Genomic DNA, 9,315 nt, shown 5'->3' with positions numbered 1-9,315 from the left:
CTAAAGGCGCTGCAGCTTAAGCATGATCCTGAAACCTAAAGAGGCAAACAAAAGTGGAATATGGGACAAAGTTCAGAGAAACAGAATATATCAAAAGCCCACCTTCTTTCTATAGTTAGCAAGAGCTTTAGGAAATCTCAGGAGTCCAAGAATTCAGATTGAGAGGCTGTGTTTAATCCAGCAGAGAATCAAATATAGTATGGAAGATGGCTTGCATCAGTTGAATTAGAAGATGTTTCAAATGTTGTAGCTGATGAAAAACTCTACAGAGTTTATAACTTTATTTCTTAATATTTGAAGAGACTCTTAGGCACCATAAAAAGACAAACCAGCAGTCACACGTTAGTGGAAGCAGCAGGATCTTCCAAATGCTCCCACCCTAAAGCATGAACTGCGGTGCCTTGATCTCATTTTATTTTTGACAATAAAATAAGCACGTCATTAATGACAGTATTACAGGCCTGGACGCTCAGAAATTTTTGAAACAGTTTGAAGCAAAAAATTCATATCCAGATCACTGGTATTTGAAAGCTGGCAGACTAATCTGGATCTTCATAAAGTGCTGTAATGCTCCTTATGTGTCAATAGCAGAAGTCACATATGGTGCTTTAATGATTGTTGGGGTGATGATAGACCTGATCTGTTGAACACTGAGAGAGGCTGGTGAATCAGTGTTAAGGTAGCCCAAAATAAATTTTCAGTTAACTCTTTATCCTTATTTTGTTTGTGAATTTAACAGAACAGCGTCATATAATTAAAGAAACACAAAAGACACCAGACATTTGATATGGAAACCCATAAAGAGATAAAACCACAAAGTTTTTCTTTTCTTTAAAATGGTGATTATAGGCATCCACCTACTGAGAACACCATTCCCCAAGGTTTACTAAGCACCCACCTACTGAGAACACCTATCCCCAAGGTTTAGTAAGCACCCACCTACTGGGAGCACCAATCCCCTCTTTATCTCTGAATTGAGTGCAATTGGTGAAAATCTGATCTATTTTCTGTTATGTTCCTTCTTTCTCTCACTCTGTGCTCATTTAAGGAACTGCTATTACTTGACAAACACCATTGCTGCAAACATACCATCCTTACTGTTTGTCTTACACATTTACAAAGGTCCCAACGTACACATACTGTTTGCTCACTCTCTCTTCTTTTCTCTATCTTGTGATCTTTCAGCCACATTTCTTTTCTCCACATCAGCAGCCTGTTGAGTCAATATTTTGATATATATATATATATATATATATATACTTTGATCCCTCTTATTATCATGGGTATCAATCCATGGTATTAACCCATGGAATCGTTTTCACTATGACTGGATCATGCAGTCTTCTTGACCAGATTAGCACGTCGCACTCTGTTCACCTCTATATTCATCAATGAGGCGGGAGTGCTTAAACTCTTCTTTTTGGTTAGCACATTGCTCATATACTAGACCATGGGCTAAGCCTTTTAATCTTCCATCACAGCTTCGTAAGCTTTAGGAGTTGTGCTGCCTAGCCCCAACGACCGTGGGGTGTGACTATAGACTTAGCCACTGCTCACTGCTCTGTTAGTCAATGTTCATTTCCAGTTACAGCACCTTCATCCCGACAGTCTGACAGACAGAACCATCACTTGATGGTGCAACAATGGATCTAATTTCTCCGTCAATCAGCCTGTTGCTCACCGTTCGTCGACCTTCATCTACATCTTCATGTACATCGCTTGCCAGCCATCAACCTTTGTCTACACCACTTCTTGTGTCGATGGCCAATTATTATTATTATTATTATTATTATCCAATTTTAAGGTCACGGCCAAGTTAAACACCAAATTGGTGTATGAAACCCCCTTGTTTGTGGGACAAGGGACCCACCTCCGCATAGTGATTTGATGCTAAATCTACAAAGGCATACATACTCTACCCCCCTCTTGTTTTGAACCTGTGGCCTCTTAGGAGGAAACATATGCTCTTAACCATTAGGCCCACTCAAGCTGTATTACTATTTGACTGCTAATTACTATTGGGTAGTGTCTGATGGTCCCCACTTCATAAAAACGCCAAAATATCTTAACATTGCACAAGCCTTATAAAACAACCTCCTAGTGGGAATCCCTAGGCTTGCCACATCCTCTGCCATATCATCTGCCGCATAACCTACACGTCATCTACTATGTGTCATCCACATCATCCTATATGACCAATTAGAGCCTGCCATGTGTCCTCTATTGACATGTACCTACCACTATATTGCCACGTGTCACTCACCAAAAATCCACTTTGCCTATCACAAACTACAAATCCACTTGCCACGTGTCATCTCCTCAAGGTGTCATTACATCACCTAAGCCACGTGTACCTACCACCTCGCATCTACATGAAGGCACCACTTGTCCTGCCACGTGTGCTAGCCACTATTCACTGCTTGTTGCTACGTTGTGTGCAAATCAGGTCTCAACCAATGATCCACTAAACACCTAGGTGCTTATGCCAAGTTCCCTGTGACCAGGAGCTATGACCGACGGCTAATTCTGTCGGTCATTGCCCACCTCTTTGTCGGTTATGTTCGCCATCTCTAGCCGAGTTATCGGATAGATACCTGAGCGCTTGCTGCCAGCTCCCTGTGATCACGAGTTGTGACCAGCGTAGTTGCCACTCCATTGCTCGTCACTCTTCCTCCTGAGCTTGTGTTTTATCATTTGGTGTTGGTCCGATGCGGGCCAACGCTAGAATCATGACCAGCTGGAACCTTGGTTGTACTTCAACACTTCAACTTGAGTTTTCTCTTTATTCCTTGGGAGTTAGGTCAAGTGCCTTATACCGTTGGAAATCTCTCAAAGAGAGCTATCTAACCAAACACTTATTTTCCTCATTTGAGATAAGGAACTGAAGAAGAAATGCCTTCAAAGATATCACTTTCATTCATAACTTCAAGCTAGGCATCAACACACATTAACAAATCATTGACAACATATTAACACATCAATGACCACACACTTACCAAGCTCCCCCTGAACTAGGCATCAATGACAATCCTTGACATCAATGACAACACATACTCAATAGCCTACCAACATACTCAACATGATCATAGTCAATATGTAAAGGATGGTTTAGCAAAAAGTATTATTGTAAAGCGGTAACTTTTTGAGTTTGTATACTTCAACTATTTTGAAGGCTCATCAAACAAAACAAAAAAAGAGGATATGTTCATAACCTCCTTGCATGGCCTTTTCTTAATTATTAATGTCAGTCTATTTTGATATTGTTTTTTTCTGTGGTTCACATGCCCCGGAGATTGGCGACCGCTGCAGACACAGAATATTTGTACTAGGAAGATCCACCCGAACGGATCACTTCTTGCTGGCTCAACCACAGAGCCTGACCCCAAGAGTGTTGAGAGAATTGTCCATGTGACCTTTCAATAGCAAAGGTGCTTTAATGACAGAGACTCAACCAATTGAGCTAACCCTCAGGGTTGTCTATTTTGATATTGTTAAACTTGTCAGTATACGAATTCTGCAGTTTTTCAATTTCTGGAGAGTTTCTCATTACTTCAATCCCAAAGAGGGAAAATTTGGCAGAAGCAGACAATGAACTAAATCCCTAAGGTTTACTTTGTACTATCCAATTTTTGTAAAATGCTATATGATGAGGTTGCGCCACTAATGGAAGTGATGTCCTTCCCTTTGACGTTCAAGGATCATTTTGTTGTTCGCTAACTAGCACATTGTGGGTGGGCAATCTATGCGCAGAAAGAGGATGATCTGTTCACACTTGCCATGAACAAGTCCAAACAGAAATCATGCACGGCTAGCACAAAAGGTAGTACTAACTTTAGAGTCCTACAACTATTTTTCCCTTCTTATTCTTTGGTCATTCTGTTTTTCTAGATATATTTTGCAACAAAGATGCCATGATTGGTCGTTTGATGGGCAATAAGTGGCTTTTCATGTCAGCAAGTTCTTTAGAATTTCGTTAAAACTTACACTAGCAAATCCCTTGTTCACCATGCATAAGCAATGAGTGTTTTCTTTCCTTTTCCTTTTTGAAAAAAGATACGTTATATTTCGATAAAAACGTAACAAAATGACCGTATGAATAGCATCAGGCTTAAACTTTACCCATGCCCCCTCCTCCCCCTCTGGCACAACGTATGCACGTAGGGCTAGCATAACTGCCTTAGTATGAACTCTAATCGTAATGTATCAATATCTGAACAAGAAACACGTATTCTAGATGACACCTAGTCAACAATTCAACTTTGAATGCTTAAATTTATCCTAGATTAAATTTGGACACATCACCACTAAAGGTACAGTTGCATCTCGTTCTCCATAAAAGGAAATCCCTGCCAAATAAATAGCACTTTACAAACCTCTGCACGGCTTCTTGATCATCTAGCTATTTCCAAGAATAGCACCCTTCAACATCAAAAGACCCAAAAATAAGATTAAAAATTATGTCTCCATCCATCTACAATTATAGTCTCTTCTCTATGAAAAATTACACACGATCCTTTTCAGTCCCAATCTATGCACCTAGCATTAATTAGTAGACTAATGAATTATCGTCCACCATATTACACATGACTTTTAAGAGCTCCTAACTTTCCAAACAAAATAACAATGCCTGAGCCACCGTTTCTCAGAATCCTGCAGTTCTCATCTTTTTTCTAAGCCTACCAAAAATGTTAGGACAAGTTCTTATCGTTGCATAAAGCTTCTTGTATCATATCTAACGGACGGTTTATCATAAGCTACATCTCCAAGCTTTCCAAATGGGGCCCAGAAGCTCTATCTATATTTTAAACTCTAAATATATAGGTATTTTGCACAACTCTAAGAAACTGACATCAATTGCAGCTACCAGCAGATGGGCCAAGTAATTGGCCTCCAATCTTTCCAAGTTTAGCAGGTTTTTGTACCATAAATCTCCCCACATGTAAAAACCTTTCTTGCACAATCTTCTTAGACAAAAGAATGTCTCCCATATATCATCTTAGAGTTTGAAAGGTCCAAAAGAATCTCGCTGCTAGATCCCATGCATTTTGTAGTTCTTGAAATTCCCAATTAAGTTTTTCACCTATCAAGCTTTCCAAATTCCTTTTTGATATGTTAAACCATTAACTTTGAAGGATACTACCCCAACAACAACATCACATATCCCAAAAGGGCGGTTCAATCCATTAACATGTGAGGGCGATAACCATCCACTTGGCAGCCAATGCAATCCTTTCTGCATGAATACTAATCAGCCTGAGACCTTCCTTTTCTCTAGCAATGTTGCAAATGTCCAAGGCTCAAGCTAACTGATGGTTGACCTTTTTCCTCATCTTTTCCCCACAGAAATGAGTGTAGAGTGTGTTTTACCTTTCTATTCCCCGAGTCTGAAAGGAAGAGAAAAGACAAGAATAATGGAAAACATGTTTAGCTGCAACAATTCTGTCCAAAAGTGATTTACATGGCCCCATCCCTGGCCCAACATGTGCACATAGGGCTAGCATATCTGCCTTCACACGAACTCTAATGTATCAATATGTCAACAAGAAACATGTATTCTAGATTACACCTAATCAACCAACTCAAGCTTTGAACACTTTAATTTACCCCGGATTGAACTTCGGCACATCACCACTAAAGTTACCTTTGCATCTCCTTCTCCATGGAAAGGAAAGACCTGACAAATATATAGAACTCTACAAACCTCTGCCCTCCTTGATCATCTAACTATCTCCAAAAATAGAACCTTTCAACCTCAAAATACACAAAAATAAGATTAAAAATTGTCTCAATCCCATCCTGAATCATATTCTCCTCTTTATGACAAATCACACATGATTCTTTGCAGATCCAATCTACGCAGTCTAGCATTAATCAGTATACTCTAATGAATTATCACCTACCCTATTGCCCATGATTCTAAAGAGCTCTGGATTTTCCAAACAGATTGACAATGCTCAAGCCACCTTTTCTCTGAATCATGCAGTTTTCTTTTTTAAGTCTAACAAAAAATCTTAGGACATGTTCTTATCGTTGCATAAACCTTCCTTGTATTACACTAATGAATATTTTTCATAGCTCCATCTCCAAACTTTCCAAATGGGACCGAGAACTCTATCAACATCTTAAACTCTAAATATACAAGTATTTTGCACAACTCTAAGAAAGCGATCTCATTTGCAGATATCAGAAGATGGGATCAAGTAATTGGCCTCCAATATTTCCAAGTCAGCAGGTTTTTGTACCCAAAATCTCCCCACATATGAAAACCTTTCTTATACAGCTATAAATGTCTCCCATATGTCTTCTTGGTGTTTGAAAAGTCCAAAAGGATCTGGCTACTAGATCCCACGCATTTTGCAATCTCTGAAAATCCTGACTAAGTTCTCCATCTGCCAAGCTTTCCAAATTCGTTTTAGATATGTTGAACCATTAAGTTTAAAGGAAACCACCCCTACAATATCATCACAGGTCCAAAATGGTCCCTTCAATCCATAACATGTGAGGTATGTGAAAAATTCACCACTGGAAATTCTATTGCAGCAACTGATAATTATTCTTCTAACTGTAAATTAATTAACAGTTTATTTGATACAGCAAATATCGAATAAATCACAGTGCAATCTTCACAAACAAAAATACTGCGGAAGATAAACTAGAAACTGAGAAAACACTGGCACACAGACACAAAAATATGACACAGTTCTTTTGGATTAAAGTCCCCCGAAAAACCCAACTTGGGAAAATCGGTGCGGTAGCTGAGGGTTTTTATTATTAAGCAGCAGTGAAATAATCTGAGTACAATCTGGATGCCGAAAACTAACAATCCACGGCAAGAAAATCTGGCCAATATTATCCGAGGGAATTCTCCCCCTTCACAAGCAACCCCGACATAACTCAGCTTCAGAAACTCGTCCTCCTGGACCCTTTGCGCAGACCCTCTGACGTCTAGCCTGAAACTGCCTTCGATCAAGTTGTTCTTCTTGAATCTACTTTTGGAAACGATTCTCTGGCCTTCTAGAAAACTTTCCCGGCCTCTGGATGCTTAATTGATTTCCCTACAGCTAAATCGAATTGCCCTCTGAAGTTGGCTGCACAGTCCTCTACGCAGCCTCATTGGGAATAACTCGGACTCTTGTTGTTGCCTGTCCAGAACTGGAAAACTTCCTTGAAATCACTGTCCCTGCCCCTCTGCCTCTGCTTCCCTTCTCTGGCTCGAACTCTTCCAGCAACTGTTGTTGCTCTCTAGAGAATTGAACTACCTAAGGAAATTGATCTCAAGTGTCTCAAGTGTGTTTCCCCATCTACCCATCGACTTCTTCTTATAGTCTCACTATGGGACTCCAACAGCCAAGATTAAATCTTAATCAATAGTTGAGATTATTTCCTAGCCGATCTATGTGAGTTTCTAGATGATTCACACATTTCTCATTAATACTAATTAATTAACCCCTTTTCCTAAGTTTAGACTTAGATAATATTTAAAAATAGGCTAATAATATAATTGAGACACTTCTAGGTGGAATTTTCATAAACTATTTCTGGGTTATGGAGAACTCTTGTGTTTTAGCCTCTCCACAAAGTTTTGAGACTAGAACACCTCCAATGCTACAAAAACTAACACTCCCTCTTAGCGAGGAGGGTGTTCTAGTGTTGCACTGCTACAACACCCTATCTCTGTATCACAATCTATCTCGTTGCTGATGTCTAGCCACTGCGCAACTCTAATGTTGCATTTGTGCTGCTGCTGACACTGCCATACTACTGCCAACTCTGACTTTGCACTGCAACTCCTCTCAATTGTTGTTGTTGCTACTGCAACTACTGCAACTGAGAAGCATCCCAAATACTGAACCAACTGTGTCTCATGCTGCATTTGTCTCCTGAGCATCTGACTATTACTAGCCTCTGCACGTCCACTAAAGAATCTATGTTGTTTTTGACTCTGCTATAAATACTGTATTTGCGCTCCTCAGTACTTTACTGCAACTAGTCAGCAATTGTCACTCTGGAATCTGACTGCATTAACTGACATCGATCCATCTTGCTACTAAATGTTGTGGGCCCCTGTAGCAAGGTATGATCCATGAGGAGGACACCTCAATGGACCATACCCAACCTCTACGTTGCTCTGGGACTATAACTCCATATTGCCCCACCTCACTCCTATAGGTATAGTTGCAAACATGGTGAAGTCTTCCTCTAGTCTGGAGGACAACTTGTCTGTCTCTATGGACGTTGTCGCTTGGTCCTGGCTCTCTTGCTTGTCCTTCTTCCTAAGAAGACACTGAGTATTGTAGTGGCCAAACTCGCCACACCTTAAAGCACTCAACCTTAGATAGGTCCTTCTTCTTCTTCTTCACCCCCTATCACTGACTAGGATCCTTTGATGCAAGGACCACATTTTTCTACTCCTTCTCACCCTTCGACCCCTTGTTGTTGCTTCTACTGATGGAGCTCTTTACTAGAGCTCGCTTCATCTCCTCTTACTGCAGGTCTGACCACACCCTGTCCCACCTAGGGAAAGTGTCTCGGCCCAAGATACTTTGGACAAAGACTTGCCACTCCTTTGAGACACTGTTCAGTGCCAAACGCACAAGCTCTATAGGTTGAGGTGCTTCCCCAATGGCTGCAAGTTGATCCTGGATCTCCTGAATCCTGGTGAGGAAGGAATCTATGCCTTCACCCTTTTGCATCTTCATGTTTCTTAGTTTTTCTTGGAGGAACATCTTCCGTTGCCTGGAAGGATTCTAATATAGCTGAGCGAGAGCATCCCACATCTCTTTGACCATTCTATGGTCCGCTATATGTAAGACTATATGGTCTCAGAGTCCATCCAAGATCATCCGCTTCGCCATCGCCATCACTTTCCTATATTGAAATATTCCTTCAGTTGACCTGCATCTTGAGGGACTACCACAACATTGTCTGCATAGATCTTTAGGTTGAATTCATCTAGTAGGAAGGATCTAGCAGGAAGGACATCCTGACCTTCCAGATGACATAGTTGGAGGCTCACTCCAACCTATCTTGATCTCTAAGCCCAACTGTGGCCACCTCTGAATCTGAACAGGAAACTTCCTCTTTCCCTTGCTTGGTTGTTGAATCTGTTATTCGCACTCCCTTCTGGAGTGAGAAAAACTGTCTGCAGTGACTGCCGACTGCAACTGGAAAAATCGAATTTCTAGGCTAGAAACCCTTTGAGAGAAATTTTCCTTTATGTGTGTTCTTCCTCTTTCACCCAGAGTTGATTCTGCTACTGCAACAACTGCAAAACCCTTTTGCACCCCAACAAGGAATATGTCCAACAAAAATACT

Source organism: Pinus tabuliformis, chromosome 2_1 (genome assembly GCF_031772625.1).
Source record: "Pinus tabuliformis cultivar Carrire ecotype Pingquan chromosome 2_1, CPIR1, whole genome shotgun sequence".
In the NCBI taxonomy this organism is placed as follows: Eukaryota; Viridiplantae; Streptophyta; class Pinopsida; order Pinales; family Pinaceae; genus Pinus; species Pinus tabuliformis.
This window is presented reverse-complemented; position numbering follows the sequence as displayed.